The sequence below is a fragment of the Suncus etruscus genome, chromosome 19, assembly GCF_024139225.1.
Source record: "Suncus etruscus isolate mSunEtr1 chromosome 19, mSunEtr1.pri.cur, whole genome shotgun sequence".
Lineage (NCBI taxonomy): Eukaryota > Metazoa > Chordata > Mammalia > Eulipotyphla > Soricidae > Suncus > Suncus etruscus.
Window position 1 is genome coordinate 38,613,322 of NC_064866.1, and position 26,010 is coordinate 38,639,331.

Consider the following 26,010-nt stretch of genomic DNA (forward strand, 5'->3'; position numbering starts at 1 on the left):
CCATAAATTACTATTTAGAATTACTATTTCAAAAAGGAATTCACACAAGTTTTTTGTTTTGTTTTGGGTTTTTTTGTTTTTGTTTTTGTTTTAGGTTCACACCCGGTGACACTCAGGGGTTATTCCTGGCTATGTGCTCAGAAAACGCTCCTGGCTTGTGGGGCCATATGGGATGCCAGGGGATCGAACCTTGGTCCATCCTAGGCTAGAGTGCGCAAAGCAGATGCCTTATGGCTTGCGCCACAGCTCTGGCCCTGGAATTCACAAATTTTTACCAGATTACCAAAGAGATGTTGTGGCACCCAAAAAGGGGTTGGGGGATTTAGACCTCCGTATAGAATAGGTAAGGTGACTATAATTCCAAAGGGCCATCATATTGTCAGCACTAATAGAAAGTAAATTACTATAAACAGCTGTTTATGACCAGAAAGAGAATATATGCTGAACACTTTTAGTTGAAGACTACAATAGATGCACATGAAAAAATACTGTTTTCAACACCCATTAACTTGTTAAAATCGGAAACAACTGAAGTACTCAGGGCCTTTAATAATAGTAACTTCATTTTTGTAGTGTTCTTGTAGTATTTTCAAAAAGGGGCCAAAATAAGTAAGATCCTTCTTTAAGTTCGCATACAGAAAGATTTCTCCTTTTAGTTTTCAAAAAATACTGCTTAGACTTCTCTTGATTAACTGTACTGGTGATAAGTAAAAAGAAATTCAAAAGAAAACACTTACTTTGTCTACTGAAAGAAAGCTGTAAAAAAAAAGCTCAAATTAATTTATTTACATTTTCATCATTACTTCCTACTCTAAGCTAAATAATATATTTCCTAAAGACATTTTTAGTAGTTTAATATTATGTACAGAATACATAATTGGACTACATTTAGTCAAATATTTTATTTAAATCATAACTTTTGATTTATATATTAAATAATCATTTCCCCCAAAGACATATTTACCTTCAGCCAGTACTGGTGATTCTCTTCTTGTCCCTCTATCTGTTTAAAGAAAGAAAAAAAAATAAAGAAAATATAAACATTATACTTTAACATAACCTTAAATTTAATAACAGGGCAGCAGAGATAGTACAAGAATCAAAGTGTGTGTTTTACATTCAACTGACCCTAGTTTAAATCCCAGTGCCACGTTGTCAGTTCCCTGAGAACTACTGGATGCGACACTAGAGCCGACCCTCACCCCCAACCCCAAGCACTACGGGGGTGGCCCTGATAAGTCCCAGCTCCACAGGGTCTGAGCAGCACTGTATTCTTGGGTCTTTGCATTAAACCTCTGATCCAGCTGATTGCGAATCACCAGGAAGGGCCCTGAGCACTGTGTGAAAATCCTCCTAAAATCTAACTTGAAATTCCACGAATGCTATCACAGACACATGCTATTTAATTCTCTGAGCTATTTCAACAATTGTTTGTGGAGGATATACTAAGAGTATGACATTATGTTAAGCTCTGGGAAGACCAACAGGTCTTATTTGCCTCAAGATCGTGAAGGACTAAATGATGTACCAGGGAAGTACAGTTCTCATAACAGTATATGAAGCAAGATAGAACAGAAAATAATTAATAATTCATTTATTCTTACAACAAAGGCCTAAAATTATCAAGAACCCTACTTCCATATTCTTATAACTATATTCTATATTCTTACATTCAGTCTAAAGGTATTATAAAAATAAGTTCTATACAAGTATTACATGATAATAATAATAACCAGAGTCCTTTGCCAAACACATTTGGTAAAACGCAACTAAACCGTAAGTGTTACTATTTCAAAGCTCACAACTATTTTATGTAAAATAAAAACTTCAGAATGAGCGTATTGTAATTCTGCAACGAAGAGCAACTTCAATCACTGAAACAAACTCGCTTAATTCAGAGAATAAGGAGTAATTTTTTTTTTTGTTTTTTTTGGGCCACACCCGGCGGTGCTCAGGGGTTACTCCTGGCTGTCTGCTCAGAAATAGCTCCTGGCAGGCACGAGGGACCATGTGGGACACCGGAATTCGAACCAACCACCTTAGGTCCTGGATCAGCTGCTTGCAAAGCAAACACCGCTGTGCTATCTCTCCGGGCCCAGGAGTAATTTTTGATCTAGGTAACCAGTCTAGATTGTGTGAAAATTTCTCTTCTGGATTGTTTATTCTATGGCCCAAGAGCCCTAGATTTAACAAACATATTTTTAAGAATGATGGGCCCGGAGAAGATAGCACAGCGGCGCTTGCCTTGCAAGCAGCCTATCCAGGACCACAGGTGGTTGGTTCGAATCGAATTCCAGTGTCCCATATGGTCCCCTATGCCTGCCAGGAACTGTTTCTGAGCAGACAGCCAGGAGTAACCCCTGAGCACCACTGGGTGTGGCCCAAAAACCAAAAAAAAAAAACAAAAAACAAAAAAGAACAAGGGCACTGTCTTCCAGTGCTAAGTGACCAGTACTCTTGGCACACTGTCTTCCAAAAGTTTACATGTGAACTATATTCCCAAATCCAAATAAGGGGTTGCAGGGGGACACAGCCAGGAGAGAAGGGAATTCTTCTACCAGAAGACAAGGAGTTGGGAAGCATCAACTCTGGCCTGCTCATTTTGGAACCCTAACTTTGTACTAGCAGACGAAGAAAGGAGTTATCATGAGGGAAGGAATACACCTCATCAAACAAACATGACAACTCACTGCTGCTACAATAGGGACTAAAGAAACTAGAGGACGAGACTGCAGCTATAATGACCAATAATAACTATAAATAGGAAGCTGTAGTATGGCAAGACTAAAGCAACTACAACGAAATCTATTTAGCCCTTGGGGAAGAAGTTCAGGGTCACACAACCAGAAAAAAAAGACAAAGAAGTGGTGCCAACTGAATGTGAAGAAAATCTAGAATGAGTGGGGGGACTAACATAGTAACTTTTTTCCAATAATCCCACTGTTATGATCTATATCTACATCTAGCATAAAGATTGTGTTGAACCTCTGCCACCTTGAAAGCTTTGTATTAGGCTGAAATAAAAGGCTGACTGACCCATTTCATTCTAGCTTATGGTGGTATCCTTCTCTTATTTGCTCACCATCATTATAAGTTAGCACAGGGGCCTTAAGAATAACCTGGTGGAGTGAAGGTATTAGAATACCATTTGGCCAAATACATGACCAATAAGGAATGAGATCTGGTAGAGATCCTTTCTCCCACTCAGACACTGCTTTCTTTGTTCAGAGGCTTCCTCAGGACCAAGCCCCAGTTACTCACAGAAAAGATCAGGCCACTAACAAACTTTGGCACTGATTTAATTTAATTTAATTTCCCATTTAATTTGCTCACATCTCCAACTTGTTTCTAAATAATTTGCTAATGTCTGATTAGAATTCAAATGCATGCCTGTCTAAGACTCTCCTTTCAGGTAATATCAAGTTGAAAACCTAACCATCGGGATCCCACACTCACTTTACCTAACTAGACAAACAATCCTTAATGTCCCTTAAACGTTCGCAAACTCCCAAAAGCTGACAAATCCCCGTGCTGCTCCCTTGATATCATTACATTTCATGGCACCTCGATTCTCTCATGTGCTCAGGAAAGAGTGGGAATTCTCTGCAAATTTTTTTTCACACTGTATTTCCAATCAAACCCACACCAAAGTATGTTTACACTTAATATAAAGTGTGCCAATGCTATTAACATGTGATGCTAAAATGCAGATGATCCAGGGCTAGAGAGATAATAATAGGGGTTAAGATGCTTGTCTTGTAGGTGGCTATCCCCTGCCTTTTTTTTTTAATAATATCTTTATTTAAGTACCATGATTAACAAACATGTTTGTGGTTGGGTTTCAGTCATAAAAAAGAACAGCCCCTTCACTAGTGCTACCTTCCTACCACCAAAGTCCCCCAGCCCCTGCCTGTATTCGAGACAGGCATTCTATTTCTCTCCCTCACTACCATTATCACAATAGTTGTTAGTGAAGTTATTTCTCGAACTGGCAGTGTGATCCCTAGAGGCACATGCAGCTCCCAAGCATCAACAACAGTGGTTCCTGAGCTCAGAACCAGCTACAAACGTAGGGCACAGTCAAATGTGGCCCCAAACACAATATAAAGCAAATAATCTAATATTTGATGCTCATGTAAAAGCAATTTTTAATGTCCTCAATTAAGATTTTAAAATCCAGTAAGTCCAAAGAAACAGTCTGAGGATCATTATTTAGCTTTCAACTTATGCTCCAGAAATTCATATTTTCTATCATTTACATCAGGGGTCTCAAACTCAATTCACCTGGGGGCCGCAGGAGGCAAAGTCGGGGTGAGGCAGGGCCGCATAAGGGATTTCACTTACCGAATATTCGCAATAAAAAAATCTTACTAATGCGATTTTATTGCGATTATTCGGTAAGCAAGTAATCGTGAATACTGCGAAAAAACGTTGTACGGAGGGCCGCAAATGGCCCGTGGGCCAGGAGTTTGAGACCTCGGATTTACATTGTTAATTCTTAATTTTTTTTCTTTTCTCTACCAGTCAGATGAATGGAAGCTATTTATGTTCCAAGACTAATAATGTTGGTTTTCCTCAAAAGCTACTCTTGGATCAATGTTACTACAAATGGAACTTTTGCTTTTTCTGCCAAAGAAACTTCTTTCCCTAAGGCCTGCTTAAGTCACCCAGAAATAAACAAGTGGCTTGGCTGACCACTTTCATAAACCGCAGGAGAAAAACCAATACTACTGGCATTAAACCATGAAGGGAAATTCTACTTATCATATGTCTTAATCAAGAAACAATAAAATACAACTGTTGTCATTCCTAGAAATAAAATGCCAAGTCTTTTTTTGTTTATTTGGTTTTTGGTTTTTTGGCCACACCCAGTGATACGCAGGATTTACTGCTGGCTATGCGCTCAAAAATTGCTCCTGGCTTGGGGACCACATGGGATGCCGGGGGATTGAACCGGGGTCCGTCCTAGGCTAACGTGTGCAAGGCAGATGCCTTACTGCTTGTGCCACTGTTCCGGCCCCAAGAAATAAAATGCCAAGTCTTATGTAACAATTAGGAAGTATGTAAATTAGGAACTGGAGCAAGCGTACAGCCTTGCACATAGCTGGCCTGGATTTGATCCCCAGCACTCCTGAGCACGATCGGGAGTGATCCCTGAGTACAACACTAGGAGTAAACCGTGAGCACCACCAGGTGTGGCCCAAAAACAAACAGACAAACAAAAATATTTAAATTAGATAATCAGACATCTAAATGTCCACAGAGATAATGGTTAAAAATTGCCTCCACCAAAACATAAGTCATACTTCAGAGCATGTGACCAACCACATTTACTGCTCTGTGCCACAGATATCAATAGATCTAGTTAACATGCAAAAACACTGGTCTCTTAGAAGCAGAAAATGTGCATTCATTGATATCTTTTTCTGTGATGTGGCACTTCAGGAGAGTACACGTACCTCTGAAAATAACATTGATAGTAACAGAAATACAGACAATTCCGTGGTTAGAATATTCAAAATCCCAAAACTAAGCCAATATACCGTCTTAGACATTTTACATATTGTTGGAATTATGTAACACAGCACATATAGCAATTTTATAATTTGTAATCTAATACTAACAACTTGTTAAAATGTAGAACAAGATTCTGCAGCCATATCATAAAGCTATTTGGCACATAAGATGTCACAAATTATAATAATGTTCTAGAAAAGTATGAATTTATGTGTAACATGTTCTCAAATTTCTGGGTGCCAGAAAGGCAATACAAAGAAAAATTAAGGCACTTGTACAGTCTTGGTGTGAATCCTATGGGCCAGTATTTTGAGTAACCCAGGAAATTTTTTCAAAGCCTCATTCTGCATTCAAAATAAAAAAAAAAAAATCAATCTATTAACTATAGGAAACATGAACAAAATGAAAGTCATACATCCTACTCTTTAATACAAATACTTTTGTCGGTTTTGGGTCACACCTGTTTTGTTTTCAGGGTTTACTCCTTGCTCTGCTCAGTGATCACTCCTGGCTGTATGCAAGGCAGAAGCCCTACCCATTATAATATTTCTTCAGCCCTTTTTTTTTTTTTAAATATCTTAATCCTTATGATTAAAAATAAAAAAGCAATCAGCAAAGTCTGACTGATTACAGAGGTAATTTGTGTCGCTTACAACATGTCAATGCATCATTTAGTTTAACCTACTACAGACTGTAACCAACCAGAACATTACAGCCTGATCCCAATGTGTTGTATGAAAGAACAGTTCTGTGCCTAAGTTTTATATTGCTCTCCTAATTCCAGAGTTGCAGGACCAAAACAAATAACTGATCATATTTGGAGAAAATGGGGGAAGGGACCCCACACATAATGTAATATGACGGAAACTAAACTTGTTTTTTTTTTTTAACCTTGAGCAAAAATCCCAGAGCATCTTCCATACCTCTAGTCTTAAGATTTTGGAACTTGGCCAGAGAGTTCAGAATAAACCACTTGTCTTGCATGCTGTTAACCCCAGTTGAATCCCTGGCACCACATGTGACCCCCAAACTGTCAGGAGTGACAGAAGAGCCAGAAGTGTCCGTCCGAAATGTCAGAAGAGCTAGGAGTAGCTCCTAAACACTACTCGATGCAGCCCAAATCTACCCCAACCAAATACTGAGGGGCATCAAAGAAAACAGGGCTCCTGTTACATTTCCCAAGTTGTCCTGTCACATTAGGACTGAAGAATTTCCTCTGCATAAATTCTATGACTGTCATCTTTGTCCTAAGGACAGTTTAAACAGCTCTAGGGGTCATGAAATATCCGTCAACTGAACAAGCATTCAACTCTTTATCATGTCTCCAGCAGTGTAGGACATAGATTAAAGACTTCCTCAGCAAATAATACTTGCAAATAAAAAAAAATATATAAGCAAGTCCAAACTATATTACTGTTACAGATTACATTAAAAATAGAAATGCAGGGGGGCCGGAGAGATAGCATGGAGGTAAGGTGTTTGCCTTGCATGCTAAAGTACTGTGGTTTGAATCTTGGCACCCCATATGGTCCCCTGAGCCTACCAGGAGCGATTTCTGAGCGTAGAGCCAGCAGTAACCCCTGAGCGCTGCCGGATGTAATATCAAAATTAAAAAAAACAGAAATGCAGGGTGCTCAAGTGACAGTATAGTAGATAAGGGGATTGTCTTGCATATGATCAACTTGAGTTGGATTCCTAGAACTCCATAATGTCTTCCAAGCCCCACACAGAGTGATCCCTAAAAGCAGCGCCAGGATAAGCCCCGAGAACTGCCAAGAGAAGAGGGTGGAGGTGGGCAGCAAGCAGAATAGTGAAGAATATAGACTCCAAGAGAGGGATAAGTTATCTTCTCAGGAAGCTCAGGACACTTCCTCATAGTCATTATGTCTGGCTCTTTCCCAGCCCTGAAAGTGGTCATCACATTGTTACCCTATCTCCCAAATAAGCACAATCTGCATATACAGCTGCCTCCAGTGTGTGAGCAGATGCTGGATTGGTGATTTAAAATTAAAAAAACAAAGTGAAAGATTTTGAGATTGAAATAAATGCAAATGATTTAGAAATATGATCCTCTAAGACTGGTAATCCTATGAAAAAGACTGATTTCAAAAAATGAGCAATGAGATCATTTTAGAGGTAGCAGATTGATGAAACAGAAAAATGCACAATTTCTGCTATTAAAAATTAAAGGGGATGGAGCCATAGCATAGAGGGTAGGACATCTGCCTGACACATGGCTGACCCAGGACCGACCTGGGTTTAATCCCCAGCATCTCATATGTCCCCTGAGCCTGCCAGGAATGATTTCTGAGCACAGAACAAGGAGTAACATCTGAGTGCCACTGGGTATGGCCCAAAAAAACAAAAATAAAAAAATTAAAGTAGGGATAAGGGGTGGTGAGCTCAGGGATAGAGAGCATACGCCTCATGTGTGAGGTCCTCTGAAATAAGAAAGATAAAAATAATGAGGAGATGAGACAGTATTGAGGCACTGCCTTGCTCGCAACCAGCCCCAACTGTATCCCCAGCACCACATAAGGTCCCCTAAGTACTGTCAGGAGTAATTCCTGAGCACCAAGTTAGGAGTAAGCCCTAAGCACTACCAGATATGGATCCCTTCCCCTCCTCTTCCAAAATAAAAAAGAACCCTTAAATAAAGTGCGCTAGAAATTAAGAGATATATTAGAAGGCATGTTTTGCCTGAGTTTATTCCTGATACCAAAATAGATTTCAATAAAAAGCTCTAATGTGTCCACAATAGTTTTATAGAAAATGGTTTTTCCAGGGGACAAAATAACTCAACTGAAATAGGCACAAATAAGTACTGTGATAGCTTATCTGATACATGATATTACTGCAACTACCTGTCTATAAATAATAACCAACAAACTTCTTTAAATTCTACCAAAAATGCTTTTGTCTCACAGTCTTTAAAACCAAGCTGGACTCCTTCCTAAACTCAATATTTAAAGCATTCTCCGTTAGCCAATTATCTAGAGCAACCCCAACTCCTATGGCCCCACAAGGGGGGGACTGAAACTATGAATAAGGAAGAAAATGCTGATCTACAATAAACAAGATGGTTTATATTCAGCCAGGGAGTCAGTACAGAAAGTAAAGTGCTTGCCTTGCACACAGGTAACCCAAGTTGGATCCCTGGCATCTGAGCCCCACCAAAGGTAACCACGGAACACAGACCTAGGAGTAAACCTGGAGCATAGCTAGCTGTAGTCTGAAACCAAATTAAAAGGCATTTTTATATATAAACATAATTAAGGTAAAGACTTTATAGGAATCAAAGGAATTGTACAGCAGGTAGGTGGTCTCCTTGCATGTATCCAAGGCAGGTTCAATCCCCAACATCCCATATGACTGTACCAAGCATCACCAGAAGGGATTACTGAACACAGAGCCTGGAGAAAGCTTCGAATACCACCAGCTGTGGCCCAAAAAAGAGATTATTTATATATAAATGAGGTTATTTATAATAAAATTGGTTTTCTTATCTATAAACAATCACCAAAGTTAACATGTCTACTTTAACCAGTGTATCCAATTTTCTGGCTAATCGTTCTTTTCTCAGATATTATTTTCATGGATTTTTCAAATTAAATGTAACATAAAAATGAATTATTACCATAAACTCCAAACAGGGAATGACTGTGATTTTAAGCTTTTACTCAACGTGAATTTTATAGTGAATCATTTATATCATCACTGATTAAAAAAAAAAAACTACTAATAGAGACTGGGAATAATCAAATGGATAAAAGCTCTCTGCTGAGTGTACACCCCCACCCAATAAATAGTGGAGTTACACACTTATTTTTTCTTTTTTGTGTGCACAGAGTGGAGAAGAGAGACAATATCCAAAGAGGTGCTCAGAAGTCCAAGGGCTCCTCCTAGCCAATTCTCAATCAGTAGAAACTACAGTTCTACCTGAGGGTTTTAAGGGTTTGGCACTGTTCGAGCCCAGCAATCCCAGCAGGGCTTGGGGACTCTAGGGCTGCATGAAAGAGATACTGGAGGACCATGCTGGACATGGTCAAACTGGTGTGGAGCACATGCAAGGTGACCCCTATCTCTCTGACTCCCCATAAGTGCTCGATAATAATTTTCAACTATTATTCAGATAAACATACATTAGTAAAGATCAGAGAGGCAGGGCCCGAAGAGATAGCACAGCAGCGTTTGCCTTGCAAGCAGCTGATCCAGGACCCAAGGTGGTTGGTTCGAATCCCGGTGTCCCATATGGTCCCCTGTGCCTGCCAGGAGCCATTTCTGAGCAGACAGCCAGGAGGAACCACTGAGCAACGCCGGGTGTGGCCCAAAAACCAAAAAAAAAAAAAAAAAGATCAGAGAGGCAGTTCAACAGATAAAGGCGCTCTTTTCACATGGCCAAGCCAGATTCAATCCTGGAGCACTGCCAGGAGTAAGCTCAGAGCATTATTGGGTGGGGCCCCAAAGCTAAAACAAAACAAAAAATATATACTTATAGCCTTACATTACAGTGCCTGCTCTCTCTACTACCAAATTCATCTGGTCTGACCACAGAGGCAAAAACAAATAGGATCACAACAAATGAAAAAGGTTTTGCATGGCAAAGAAATAAAATAAAGACACCCTACAAATGGGAGAAAGTATATGTATAAAATACATCAGATAAACAACTAATATTCAAGATTTCTAAGCAATCACAAAGTTCAACAAGAAAAAGCCAACAACTCCCAAACATACATGGGGAAAACAGATAAACAGACACCTCACAGAAAAAAGATATATGGATGGAAAACAAGCATATGAAAAGACATTCATCATCATTTACTACTACAGAAATACAAATCAAAACTAGAACCTATCTCAAACTAGTGAGAATGGCATGTACATTTTTTTAAACTCTGAAAATAACTAGTGTTGGTGTAAATGTGTTGAGAATGAAGCCTTATTCACTGCTGGTAGGAATATCATCTGGTTCTGGTTCAACCATAATGGAAAAGAATAAGGAGAGTTCTGGAAAAATTAAGAACTCCCAAATGTACTGGTAATATAACTTGGCCTCTACCTGAAAGCAAAAAAACATTGATGAAAGAATAAATGCAACCTTTATGTTCAGTCCAACACGTATTACAATACCCAAGATATGGAAACCAGCCAAATGTCCAACTAAGAATGAATGAGTCAAATTGTGATGTATTTACATATGAACACTATGCAGTGGTAAGAAAGGATGAAATCCTGCAATCTGCAACTCAATGGAAGGAACTAGAGGATGTTATATGAAGCCAATCAAAAGAAAAGAGACAGATAAAGAATGAGTTCTCTCATATGTGGGATATAAACACACAACATAAAGAAGAAATGAAAGGTCAAAGGCAACAGAACTGGAGAATGGGAAAGCAGAGGCCACTGGGACACTGGCATAGGCACTATGGTGAAGGGTTTATCCAACTTTCTGACTGTGACCATCCTGTCCTACCTACCGGCTATCTAGTTATAAAACAATGTGCCCACTTATTTTACTTTTACCTGTTGCCCCCTTATCATATCCTGAGGACCCACAAGAAGGTCATAGGCCTCATAGACCCCTCCATATGAGACACAGTGCTTTAAATGCCTAATTCATGTTTCCTCATTAAAATATACTTTTAAGTTAAAATTATATTTCTAAATATCTAAAAATCTTTCACATTTCACATCGTTGAAACTCAGTATTTCTTAGAGTAAAAACTTTAGCTGTACTAAATTAAGATAGCTGTACTATCTCAAACATCCTTGAAAATAATCCTGAAGTCATACTAAATTATCTATTGATCATTTTTTGTTTTAAAGACAGTGGGAAAGCAAAACACAAAAAAAGAGAGTGAAAACAATACTATGGGCAACTTTTGCTATAATGGAATATCTAGTGCAGGGGTCTTCAAACTACGGCCCGCGGGCCACATGCGGCCCGCAGAGGAGTCTGATCCTGCCCGCCAGCAGTGAGCGCTGTTTGGTTGCCAAGATACCTGCCAGCATATACACTCAGTGTATATCCAAATATCAGGAACCATGCACTCAAAATGGTAACCATCTTTGGTAGCACTTATGCCTGTGAACAGACTTTTTCAAGAATGAAACATCTGAATCTCCAACCAGATCAAGATTAACTGATGCCCACTTGCATCACTTGTTACGGCTGGAAGTGACAAATATGGAACCGGACATTGACCATCTCTTTAGCCAAAAGCAGGCCCACAGTTCCCATTGAAATACTGGTGCGTGATCTGTTTATTTATAAATGGTTTTCATTTTATTTATATAAGATATGTGCAGTGTGAGTAGGAATTAGTAGCTCATATAGTCCAGCCCTCCAGCTCTCTAAGGGACCGTAATCCGGCCCCCACTTTAAAAAGTTTGAAGACCCCTGATCTAGTGGCATACTTTTTACTACAGTCCACAATTTTTACTTTTTACTACAGTCCACAATTTTTTCATGAAACATTGCAAAACAAGTAACGACACCCTTTGTATGAAAGTAAGAAAAATGAATCTCAAAATTGGTTGATTTATTTCTCGGTGCTAGCTAGTAAGACAAATCTGCCTGGTCCCAAAGTTTAACTCCATTTTACCCACTGTTCAATAAACACATTCTTATATTTTTATTAAAATAACTATTATAATCATTTACCCAAGTCAAACAGAACCTGTGAGGTATAACTGTACATAAAACAACTTTCTGTCTGTCACTGTTCCTTAAAACTATTCTGAGACCATAATTAATGGCCCTCAGCTATTAGTCATTTTCAAGTTATAAATACCATTTTAGTTTAGAAATCTATAGACCCAACATAAATTTCCATCACTTGTCACAACTTCCCTTTTTCACTACTGTACTTATGACATGAGGACAGTTTTCTTCAATACTCAAAATCCTTAGAACTTAATATATCTCTATGCCCAAATAAGACTTTAAGGGACCTGAGAGCTGAGGCAAAAAAAAAAAAAGACATAGAAAAGGTTGTACTTAAGAGCTTAAATTTTTATTTATTTATTCTAGGTGTGTATGTGATACAGTGAGATTTTGTGTGTGTGTGTGTGTGTGTGTGTGTGTGTGTGTGTGTGTGTGTGTGACCCAGCGAGTATGTGATAGTGAGATTGTGTGTGTGACCCAGCAAAACTGAACACAGGTCGACCACGTGCAAGAAAAGCGCCCTATCCACTGTACTATTTATTTCTCCAACCCCAAGAGTCTAAATATGTTTTCATTAAAATGCATAATCCATCTAACCAAACTAAGAAAATTGAGAATGATTTAGAAAAATTAAGTTAAGGACCAGAACAATAGTACAATGAAAAAGATGCTTGCCCTACAAATGACCAAATTCAATTCTCTGGTACCTCATATGGTCCTCAGAGCCTGCTAGCAGTGATCCCAGTGCACAGAACCAGGAGTAAGCTCTGAGCATTACCAGGCGTGGCTCAAAAATCAAATAAACCAGTAAAAACCAAAATTTTGAATATTTTTAAAAGTTCCTTGTAAATATAGGGCTGGAGCAATAGCATAGAGGGTAGGGAGTTTGCCTTGCTCACAGCCAACCCAGTCTCGATTCCTAGCATCCCATATGGTCCCATATGGTCCCCAGAGCCCATCAGGAGTGATTCCTAAGCACATAGCCAGGAGTAACCCCTGAGGACCTCCAGGTGTGGCCAAACAACAAAAAGAAACAAAAATTCCTTGTAAAAAAAAAAAAAAAAAAAAAAAAAAAAAAACTCTGAAAACTCCACTGAAGTTAAGTTAGTTAAAAGATACATATTATGGGGCAGGGCCCTATAAAAAGAATCCTATTTAATGTGCTTATCAATACAATCAAGGAGTAAATAACACAACCAAATACAGAATATTAGACTTCACTCAGGATTGTATTTCCAAGAAAACCTAATTATCAATCTTGAAAGAGTGCATCTCCTGGCCAGTTGTCACCATGGCACACACAAGAATGAAACTGGGCACACCCAGTTCAAAGGTTTGTCAACCTCAGGCTCCATATTCAACTACTGCTAAAACATACTATTCTATAATTAAAAGGAAAGTATTAGGTTACCTGTTTCACATTCTAACCGGATTACATTCTAATCTAACAGGATAATATTTTCCCAGTTATCTAGAGTCTAGATTCTAGACTATTTCCAAAATGCTTCATCATTCCTTGATTTCAGGTATCAACCCACTTTTATTCATCGGCAACTTGAAACCTGCACCATAGCTAGGTTATAGTACAATTCTAAACCTGCATATTCATATATATTTTATCCAAACTGACTGGAGTAAAGCTAACTTCACGATACTTTAAAGCATGGAAGTGGTACATAAATGTATGTAAGAACAGAGCACATTAAACAAGTGAAAATAAATTCAAATGTATGGAGTCAAATTCCACTGTCTACTTAGTAGAGTACCTGCCTTGCAAATGACTAAAACCAGGTTCAATCTCCAGCAGCACATACAGTCCATGGTCCCCTGAGCCATACCAGCAGTAATCCCTAACTTCAGCAAAATTAGCTTTCAAATATTTACAGAAAATAAATGAAACGGAGAATTTACAAGATGCTAATAAAATGGAATCTCATCACCCTTACAAATAAAAAACTGAACATTAAAACCCCCTCCAATTAACTGATTGTCCTACTCCCCATAAGGCACACTATCAAGATATAAAGGAAGCTTTCTTTTAAATGTGCTTAAGTTCTGATCATTAGAATTTGCCAGAATTTTAAGCACAAACTATGATTTGATAAGCACAAAACCAGAAGCAATGTACTGTCATACCTTGCAATACAAGTTATTTTTCTCACTTTTCTTACTTGAAAGTCCATGAAATGCTTTTCAGAAAACCACATGATATTTTGAAAATAGCTGTCAGTATATCATTCCTTTGGAACAAATGTTATTGGATACCAAGAAGCTTAATCTCGAAATTCCACTAAGATCAATCAACAGAGATTTGCCAAAAAACAGATCAAAAATGAAAAAAAAAAAAACCAAAACCTCCATAGTAGTGTATACTGGAGATGGTGCAAAGGGCTGAGTACAAGAGAGAGCCCCAGAGGGAACACAGGGCACACCCTAAAGCCATACAGTGAAACACTGGGCTCCTACTTACAAGAAAGATACTTAGGGCAGGGGCACACCCAAGCTGCTTGGAGATGGGCTACTCCCAGGAGTGTTCGGTGTTGTACAGAATCAAACACTAGGTTCCCACATGCACTACAGATCTTTAAGCCATTTCCCAGACCCCAAAAACCTATATTTTAGTCCAATTTATTGAGGTATGTTTGTTTCAGTTTAGGGGGGAGGAATGATGGCAGCCTTAAACTCAGGGCTCTGAGGTACTCCTAGCAATGGGGTGGAATACTGGGCCATGAGACTCCCCGTTAAAGCACACGCATCAGTCACTGAGCTAACGAGGAGTCAGTTTTGGGGTTTTCATTTTCAGGGGAGGGGATTCTCCTGAGAGTGCTGGGGCCTTTTCCAAGCAATTCACTGTTAGGGTCCAAGGACATGGATCTGCTAAGCCCTGCAGTGCCAAGGACCATTCGGGAGTCACAGGGGTGTCCGAGGGCCTCCAGGGCTACACCTGGATGAGGCTCAGAAGAGGAGAAGCGGAGCTGAGCATCAAAGTCTTGACTTGCTGAACTTTTTCACAGTCTCACACAGCTTTCAGCTTTTGGGCCACACGCAGCAGTGCTCAGGAGATACTCCTGGCTCTGCCCTCAGGAATCTCTCCTGGCAAGTTCGGGGAACCATGAGATGCCGAGGATTAAACCCAGTTGGCTTGTGTGCATAGCAAGTGCTTTACAACTTATTATCACTCATGCCCCATGTGGTGCAAGCAGAAAAGCCCACTGCCCTTCAGTCTAGACCCACGATGGCGAACCTATGGCACGCATGCTAGTGGTGGCACATGAAAGCCTAGCAGCTGGCACATGGGAAGGTCTGCAATTAAGATATGCGGCATGTGCTGCGTAGTTTTTAGATAATACAACCTTGTTATTAAGGTTTAATTGACGTGCCGGCACTTTTAAGGAAATTCTTTGGTTTTGTGCGACAGTTTGGGCACTCGGGCTCAAAAAGGTTAGCCATCACTGGTCTAGACTGTATGTTTCTAAAATGACCGAGCAGCAAATAGATTTGAAAGATTAAAAAAGCCTACCCCTGTAGCAGAGAAGAGAGGCGCACTTACTGCACTGTACAATAAACTGTAATGTATCCTCCCAGAGCAAAAGAAACCACCCTTTCTGCTCAGTATAAAAGACTTGGGTTCCCTCCTGGTATGGTACACTGTTGTTGGAAATGTAAATTAGCAGTCACAGAAAAGTATAGTAGTCACAGAAAAGTTCAAAAATCAAACAAAAAAATTAAGATTAGTAATATTGCTATTCTGCTTCAGGGATGTTATCACCAGAACACTCATTCAAATTTATATGTAAGGTTTCCCATGTTCCTGACATTCACAAAGGCCAAACAAGAATTGGAAACAACTCAACTGTATATTGACAGGTAAGTAAATACAAATGCAGTGTGTATATATATACATAAACATTGATATACACATATATATATACTCACATGTGTGTATAGTGGAATACTATCAATGATTAACAATAATAGACTTTTTGCACTATGTGCAACATTATAGATAGAAAATGAAACATGTCACAGAAAGTATAATTTATTCATGTCTAAATACAAACAAAATGAACCGAACAAGGACAAACTTTTGACTGTAAAAAATGTATGCAAATGGGCCTGTTAAACTGGCAGGCCAAGGGGCAAAGGGAGGTAGCAGAGGATGCACTCTGAGCACATTGGTGGAGGGAGGTCAACACTAGAGGTGGGACTGACTCTGATTCATTGTGTGTCTGAAATGTAACTATGAAGAACTTTGTAAATCACAATGATTTTAATAAAATTAAATTAAAAAGAAAAATCATGCTTATCGAACAGAAAGGAAGGGTAGGTAAATCAGGTGAAAAAAAAAATCAACTGAATAGGGTAAATAGAAATTAAGACTTCTAAAAAAAAAAAAAAGGAAGAAAGAAATTAAACTTCTGGTCAGATGCTAATTTATAGCACAATTACCTAAAACCTATTATATAATGTTATTAGTTTGTTCTCTTAATGTGACAAGATGACCTATTAGCTCACGGATAGAGTAGGATCTGACTGTCAAGTTCTAGAACCTCCTGGCAGTAACACAGGCTAACAGAGCCATGGTAGTAGCCATGTTTCTGTCTCTTAAAGAGAGAAAAACTAATGATCCTGAACACTGTGTTTTAGAAAATGAGAAGAAACCATGGGATTCCAGAGTTGATCTGAGTGATGGTGAAGGAAAAGGGGGAATAATCGCCCCACTGTCCTATCTGCTCACGAACAAGAGTAGGAGTGGAACTAACATTTAGCAACTCAGCTACCCAGTTTGGAGCAATAGAACAGCAGCAAAGGCACTTGTCTTGCACATGACCAACGAGGTTTCCATCTCTGGATTCCATATAATCCCCCCAAGCCTGCCAGGAGTGACTAGTGAGCACAGAAGTAATCCCTGAACACCAGGCATGAGCCCAAATACAGAGAACAGGAGAGAGAGATGGACCCACCAAGCTGAAGAAAAACTTGGCACATGCTTTTGAGCACAGGAGGCCCACAATCTATTTCAGGCACCACAGGGTCCCCTTAACTACTGCCAGTAATGATCCCTTAGCACAGAACCAGGAGAAGGCCTTGCACACAACCAATTGAGTCTCAAAATTTAAATGAAACAAAAATATAGAAAGTGAGCTTTAAAACACAGGTTAAAATCTAACCCAAATGTTGACTTGGTGGTTGTTCATTCTCTGTACTGGGAGAGGAAGGAATGTGTCACATCTAAGGCAATAAGCTGTGTCTCCTAGAAGTAGGCAACAAGACTGTGACTGCGCCAAGGAATCCCCAAAGCTAAAATAGACAGGACAAGTAATGACGATGTTGGTGCCAAAACAGAGCTTTATTTCAGATGGACCAAAGCATTAAAAGTTCCTTTGACTGAACTCTGAAGGAGCAAATAAAACAAAAGTGAATGCACGGCTTGAGTACTAGTAAATAGAATTGCTCCCTCCAGCTATGCCCTCCTCTTTATTCCTCTCTTTCTACCCCAAAATCCTCAGATTTACAGAGGAAAAAAAAATAGCAAAGGATGGGGTTGAGGCCTCCCTGACTCTCATATGAGGGACTGAAGACAATACATACCTTCTGAGACTGTCCAAAGAACTTCAGAAAGGGACTCAAAATCTTACGGTTCTCTAGGGACCCAGGTCACCATCCAATCTGATCCTATTAAAAAATAAAAAAAATTAGACATTCAGAAGCAGCTAACAGATTTGGGGCAGAATTTATCGTGGGGGAGAAAAAGGAACATAATTTGGGATTGGGGTACTTTGGCCCAATTCAATATCCTGTTGTTAATGTCTCCACATTCCAATGCTGCATTGGTGCCATACTGTGTTCTGCAACCCATATATAATGCTAGGAAGTCTGCCAATCAAGAAAGGCCACAAATAGCAAAGTGCTAGGGCCCCAAAACCCTAATGACCATTTTGAGTCCAGAGTTTGAGGCTCTTGAACAGCAGGAGGCAGCTCCATTTTAGAAAGCTGCACCTTGGGGTTTTAGGCTCTGCCTCCCAGACACAGCTATCAGGCTTGCTCCTTCTGGAAAGCAGCTGTTGTTACCCTTCTACTAAGGCTCCTGGGGAAACTGAATGCCTCACTAATGGAGGCCCCTTGAGATTCTAGTCTGATATTCCTACTTGGGGGGCATCAATTCACCTTTGGATGACGAACAATATAGAAACCAACTAACATCTGAGAGTGTAAGCAACTCTGCCTTAGCCCCTACTTAGCATCTCAACTTTCAGTAAGCCCGCCCTTTGGAGAAACTTAGTCCCTACTTTATCACTGGAAGCAAAACCATTTATTTGAAAGGATCACGCAATCCACATCACAGAAATCACCAAAATAGATTTCGTATCGTCCCTCCATGGTCAGTTCTTGAGAACACTAGTATCACTGCCCATTTTTTCCCCCAGACTACCAACAGAACTCCAAGCATGCCAATCTATGATCAATCTTACCTTATATTCAAAGAGGCCTCCAAAATCTGGCAGAACAATGTTTCAAAAGGACAATCTTGAGAATTTCACTCTCCCCACTTAAAATTTCCCACTGGCCTACAGTCCAAACTTAAACTAAATTTAATAATGGTTCAGGTAACCGACCCATCTCACTGTGTATTCTCCTCCTACTTTACATTCTATACTGCTGCCACATAAAACCAGCAGTGATTTTACGATGTGTGTGGGTCTCTCTTATTTCGGGCTTCTGCTTCTCCCTCTTCCCATTATTATTATTCTCCTTTTGGCATAAATGACTTCTAGTCCACTTTTCAAGTCTTACTGCAGATAGCCTCATAGCAGATTTTTAGTCTTGACACATTAAGACAAAATACCTATGAACACAATCCACTAAGTTCAAACTTTCTCTATTCTACTCTAAAGGGCCACCAACAGTCATTTGACAATTGGCTATTATATATGATCATTGCATCTGTGTCAAAGAAATAAATCATCAATAAAAATTAATGGCCATTTAGCTTTAAAAATGTATTGCTTTGGGGCTGGAGAGATAGCATGGAGGTAAGGCATTTGCCTTTCATGCAGGAGGTCATCGGTTCAAATCCCAGCGCCCCATATGGTTCCCCATGCCTGCCAGGAGCAATTTCTGAGCCTGGAGCCAGGAATAACCCCTGAGCACTGCCGGGTGTGACCCAAAAGTCACACACAAAAGAAATGTATTGCTTTAATAAAATTTTATTCTACCTCATCTTTAACATAGCATTGAAGCTTACATTTCACAAAAACATTGTAAGGCACAAAGCAAAAATACTATTATTTCCTTTTTAAAATCTGAGGATAGGGATCAGAGCAACGATACAGCAGATAGGGTGCCTGCCTTGCATGCAAACAACCCAGAGTTCAATTCCCCACACCACATATGGTCCCTCTCCAAGCCCAGGCAGGAGTGATGCCCCTGAAATGCAGAGTCAGAAGCCTTGCACACTTCTGGATATAGCAAAAAATAAAATTTAAAATCTGAGGACCTTCACTGTTACAGAAGGGCTAATCAAACGCAAATACAGTATTTCTATCCACGACTACGAAAATTTTACAATGCAGGGGCTGGAGAGATAGCATGGAGGTAGGGATTTGCCTTGCACGCTGAAGGACAATGGTTCAAATCCCAGCATCCCATATGGTCCCCCGAGCGATTTCTGAGCATAGAGCCAGGATTAACCCCTGAGCGCTGCCCGTGTGACCCAAAAACAAAAACAAAAACAAAAAAATGTACAATGCACAGATACAAGAGTAACAAAATACAAAAACCCAATTCCTGACCTAGTCAACCTCTAATTTCATTGAAATTACTGCATTCTAGTAATTGGTAATTTGGATTATCTGAAAATTTATCTTTATCAGTCTGAGATTTAATATATACCAGATATATTGTACTAAAGAGTATATCAAATGGAGATCACTTGCATGGCAAAAAGTAACAGGATGGGATTGAAAACTTCCTGGCATCACACACAACAGAATAAATATCATCTGTCAAAATAAACAGATACAAATATACACCTTTTAGGTCTTCGATTTAAACAAAACCACCACAACCTTTGATAACAGTCACTCTTACACATGGTAGCAATGTCAGAAAGTGTCACAAGAACTGTGTATACTGGAAATCAATCCTGAGATTTCCTTGTTTAGAAAGTTTTACATGTTAGTAACATTTATTTGCATTCCAGTATATCTGCATGCATGGGGAGGATGAAGCTACAGTTAGTGAACAAGACATTGTGGTCTCATATGTGCTCACCAGAGAACAGGTGAGCATTATCTATCCTGGTAGGTCGTAACTGAAAAGGTTTTGAGATTTGCCACTTAGAGTACACAGCCTACATATATGAACTACGAACCTTAAAGTAGGACTTTGAAGAGAAATTTAGTAAAGACTACAAGTCAAATACTTCACATTTTAGCAAGTTACTGCTTGCAACCTAAGTCATCACTTTCTTTGTTAATCATGAGTTAACTAACAATTAACGGATATCTTGTAGGGTTGTCATAAATCTAACTTGACACACTGGTACTGAATATCCTCGCATAGTAATTAAAAGTCAAAATCCAGGGGGTTATTTTGGTCACTATGTCACTTTGGTCGCTTAATCTCAAATTCATTATCTGAGATGAGAAAATTATTACCTACTTTGATATCGGATAGAGGCTAGGTAGTTCTACTGTAAGCAGTAAACATCCTTTTATTGGGGCTGGAGGAAGGGGGTGGTTTGAACCATTCCTGGCAGTGTTCAGGGCTCACTTCTGAGCTCAGGGAGCACTCCTCCTGAGCCTCTCGAGATGATATAGGAAGGATACTGGGGATGGAATTTAGTTCAGCCACATGTAAGGCAAGCACTTTCCTGTCTATACTCTCTCTCCAGCCCCATGCAGTAAGCATCTATAAACATTATTTGGCAAGTAGTAAACAGTAAGTGTTAGTTACTATGATTAGCAACACCACTTAAATCATAATATTGGATAATCCCTTACATTTCAGCTACATCATAAAATATTACTTGAAAAAGTAACACTATAATGACAAAAGATGAACTCTCACATCTAGGTGTTTTTTTTTGGGATTTTTTTTTTTGGTTTTTCGGGCCACACCCGTTTGATGCTCAGGGGTTACTCTTGGCTAAGCGCTCAGAAATCGCCCCTGGCTTGGGGGGACCATATGGGATGCTGGGGGAATCACACCGCGGTCCTTCCTTGGCTAGCGCTTGCAAGGCAGACACCTTACCTCTAGCGCCACCTGACCGGCCCCAACACATCTAGAAGTTTTTATGCTGATTTTTAGAAAGCGAAATTGAATTGTCCATTGCTCATGAATGCTCCCCAAATACATATATCAAATATCATTTTCTAAATGTATAAACCCACTTAATAAGGCAAAATACAAACTAAGATGCCCACTGTACTTCCTTTCCCAAGGATCTCAAAACTATTTAAATAATCAAATACAGCAAGCTTGAGAGCATAGCAATACCTTTCCTCAAAACTTCTGCGGAAGAATTACAAAATGTTACCGTCAAATACTCTCTTCATAGTCACTCATTACTTCAAAACATTTACTGAGAAAGGAATTGGAACTGGAGAGGCCAGGGATTCAGATGCCGGCCTTGCAGACAACCTTGGTTCAATCCTCAGCACCACATGTGGTCCTCTGAGTGATCCAGGAGTGATTCTTGAGCCAGGAATACCCAGCGCACAGAGCCAGATGTGGCCCCCAAACAAACAAGCCAGAGAAACAACAGTAGGTAGGTTAAGGTGCTTGCCTAGAAAGATAGTACTACAGTGGCTTAAGGTGTGGCCTTGCACGTGGCAGTTAAGATTCCTAGCATCAAAAGGACTAACCAATGAGCACGCATACACACATACACACACACACACACACACACACACACACACGTACGCACAAACACACACATACACACACCAAGAAAGAAAAATGAACAAAAAAACTGTGTCATCAGTACATACCAAACATTGTGCTGCACTCACTGGTATATTTAAAAAAAAAAAAAAAGAGTCCAAAAATAATAGTGGGGATAATATTTCCAAATGTTAAATGGTGAAAGAGAAAATTATAGACTTTAATAACTGGGTGCATCAATACTTAATGAGTCAAGTAACTTCATAGTGACAGCTGAGTGTTTCCTTCCCCTAAGGAGATTACGAGAAAATGAAGTAAGCATCCCTCTATTTTCCTCAATTACTTAGGAATTGAGTTCAAGCAAGAGTCAAATAATCTCTACTGATACCACTAACATGTAATCTGATCAGTGGGGGGAACAATACAGGGAAATAAATGTTAAGTCTGACTATCTTATATACCACTATAATATATCTAAAAAATTACATTTAAGTTTTGTCCACACCTAAAATTATATTTTTTGCTGGGACAACTAAAATTGATAGAGTAATTATGCCTCCCTTGAGTCAAACACATTTGGGAAGGAAAAAGTCTAGCTAGAATCTACCCAATAACCCAATAGTCTAGAATTTCTACTACCTATCCTATATGTCACAAACCAACAGTTTCCTCTGAAGCAACCGTAGAACTGTTAAGAAACACAAGACCAGAAGTAAGCCTTTAGTACTGAAAGGTGTTGCCCCAAAACAAAACCAAAAGATGTTTTTAAGAAATCTTCTTATGAAAGTTATTCAAAACCCTTAGTTCTCCAGATTAGCTCCAGAAGGGCTAGAAGATGCCGTTAAAGTTGATGGCCAGTGCGTATAAACCGATCTGCAGCACATTTGTCTCAGTACTGGTCATCTTGTCTGGGAATCATTACCATTGACTATAAAAGTCGCACCAGAATTCCCATCCTTGTATTTCATGAATCTGGGCAGTTGCCCTCAATTCCAGGTGCTTTACAAGCAGGCTATGAAAGAAGCCCCCATCCTCTCCCCACCCCCGTTGTAAACCGTTTCTGTTTCTTCCATTAATTAAAGAATTAAAAAGATGAGAACATCTTTCTCGAGGCAAACTGGCCTAGATTCATCTGTAGTATGTCACCGAATGCTCAAGTGATTGAAATTCTAGTTGATACATAGATACTCCTCTGGACTGTCAAGTTTGAGCTGCGTAGAAAGGGGCTGATACACAAAACTGGCAGGTGAAGATTAGAGAGTTAAAGACAGCAAACAACAAATTTACAGGGGATGCGGGGGGGGGGGGGGGGGGATGGGGATGTAGCTAAATTCCAAAAGTCTTGGGTCTTATCCAAAAAGGCACTTGGAGGTATACTGCAAGAATTCAGACATTCCTGGAGTAGTTGGGAGGAACAAGGATCTGCCAAATTTGAAGTGAGAGAGAGGAGAGAGAAAGAGAGAGAAGAGAGAGAGGAGAGAGGGAGAGAGGGAGAGAGGGAGAGAGGGAGAGAGGGAGAGAGAGAGAGAGAGAGAGAGAGAGAGAAGAGAGAGAGAGAGAGAGAGAGAGAGAGAGAGAGAGAGAGAGAGAGAGAGAGAATGCTCTGACCCCAAGAAGACAACACAAAATGACACAGAAGTGCCACTTCTGGGGGGTGGGGGGGAGGCAGATGATCTGCAAATTTGAAATGCGAGAAACACAGAGAGAGACAGACACAGAGACAGAGGCAGAGACAGGCAGAGAGAGAAGCTGGTCTGACCCCAAACCACAAGACACAAGTCCCAAAAGTGCCACTTCCTGGGGGGGTTGATCTGCCAAATTTGAAATGAGAGAGGAGAGACACAGAGAGACAGACAGAGACAGAGAGAAAGAAGGTGGTCTGACCTCAAGAAGACAACACAACAAGACCTAGAAGTGCCACTTCCAGGGGTTCCAGAGGACCTGCCAAATTTGAAATGACAGAGACAGAGAGACACAGAGACACAGAGACAGAAGCAGAGAGAGATGGTCTGACTGCAAGAAGAAGACAACACAAGACCCAGAAGTGCCATTTCCATGGGGTCCAGATGATCTGCCAAATTGGAAATGAGAAAGACAGAGAGACAGAGAGAAAAAAAGCTGGTCTGACCCCCAAGAAGAAGACAACACAACAAGACCCAAAAATGCCACTTCCAGGGGGGCCAGATGATCTGCCAAATTTGAAATGAGAAACAGAGACAGAGAAGCTGATCTGACCCCAAACCCCAAGAGAAGACCCAACGAGACCCACAAGTGCCAATTCCAGGGGGGCCAGAGGACCTGCCAAATTTGAAATGAGAGAGACAGACAGACAGAGACAGAGAAAGAAGCTGGTCTGACCCCCAGAAGAAGACAACACAAGTCTCACAAGTGCCACTTCCAGGGGGGCCAGAGGACCTGCCAAACAGAAGCTGGTCTGACCCCCAGAAGAAGACAACACAACAAGACTCATAAGTGCCACTTCCAAGGGGGGGGGGGGGGGGCAGATGATCTGCCAAATTTGAAATGAGACAGACAGACAAAGAAGCTGGTCTGATCCCCAAGAAGAAAACAACACAACAAGACCCACAAGTGCCACTTCCAGGGGGGCCAGAAGACCTGCCAAATTTGAAATGAGAGACACAGATACAGAGACAGAGGCAGAAGCTGGTCTGACCCCAAACCCCAAGAGAAGACCCAACGAGACCCACAAGTGCCACTTCCAGGGGGGCCAGAGGACCTACCAGATTTGAAATGAGACAGACAGACAGACAGACAGACAGACAGAGGCAGAAGCTGGTCTGACCCCAGCCCCAAGAGTAGACCCGACGAGACCCACAAGTGCCACTTCCAGGGGGGCCAGAGGACTTGCCAAATTTGAAATGAGAGAGGCAGACAGACAGACAACAGACAGACAGACAGAGACAGAGAAAGAAGCTGGTCTGACCCCCAGAAGAAGACAACACAAGACCCAAGACCCAGAAGTGCCACTTCCAGGAGGGCCAGAGGACCTGCCAAATTTGAAATGAGAGACAGAGACAGACAGACAGACAGACAGACAGACAGACAGACAGACCAGAGGCAGAAGCTGCTCTGACCCAGCCCCAAGAGAAGACCCAAGGAGACCCACAAGTGCCACTTGCAGGGGGGCCAGAGGACCTGCCAGATTTGAAATGAGAGACAGACAGACAGACAGACAGACAGACGACAGACAGACAGACAGACAGACAGACAGACAGACAGAGGCAGAAGCTGGTCCGCCCCAGCCCCAAGAGGAGACCCGACGAGACCCACAAGTGCCACTCGCAGCGCAGGACAGCAGCCCTAGGGCGTGCTCGCCTCGCACGCGGCCAGCCCGGGACGAAGCGGGCTTCGAAGCCGGGCAGCCCGGAGGAAGAGCCGGGAGCCAGGCTTCCGAGCCCGGAGCAGGACAGCAGGAGGAGTCTCTATCGGGCGCACGCCAGCAAGTGCCATCGCCTGGCGCCAGCGCCTGACAGCGGCCCGGGCGGCGAATGAATGAGCGAGCGCGCAGGCGTGAGCGGCGGGAAGGAAGCGGGCCGCGCGCGCTTCCGGGTCTGCACCGCTGGGCCGCGGGGGGGTTTTCGGGGGGGAGGCGCCGCGGAGGAAGAGGCGAGCGCTCACCTCCGCTGGGCGGGCGGGCGCCTGCCTCAGCCCCGCTCCTCGGCGCTAGGGGGAGCCCCGGGCCCGGAGCGCGGCGGCGGCGGCGGCGGCGAAGGCGGCCGGACCGGGAGGGCGCCCTCCGCTCCGCTCCGCACCTGCCCCGGCGGCGGATGCGCGACGATGCTGGCGGCGACGGCGGCGGCGGCGACGAGCGAGCGAGCGGCGGCGGCGGCGGCGGAGGGGCCGGTGACCCGGATGTACAGGCGCGGAGCGGGAGGGAGGGGCGGGGGAGCGCCAGGAAGTGAGGCTCGGCGCCG

The 26,010-nt window shown here is 41.4% G+C and overlaps 1 protein-coding gene across 1 annotated transcript in view; it reads right to left on the bottom strand.

Moving 5' to 3' along the window:
* CYRIB (CYFIP related Rac1 interactor B) overlaps positions 1-26,010 on the bottom strand; it is a 142,663-nt gene that overhangs the window by 44,939 nt on the left and 71,714 nt on the right. The window contains 2 exon segments of the mRNA XM_049765588.1: positions 965-1,003; positions 17,780-17,863. The gene's annotated coding sequence lies outside the window, so the exon portion shown is untranslated.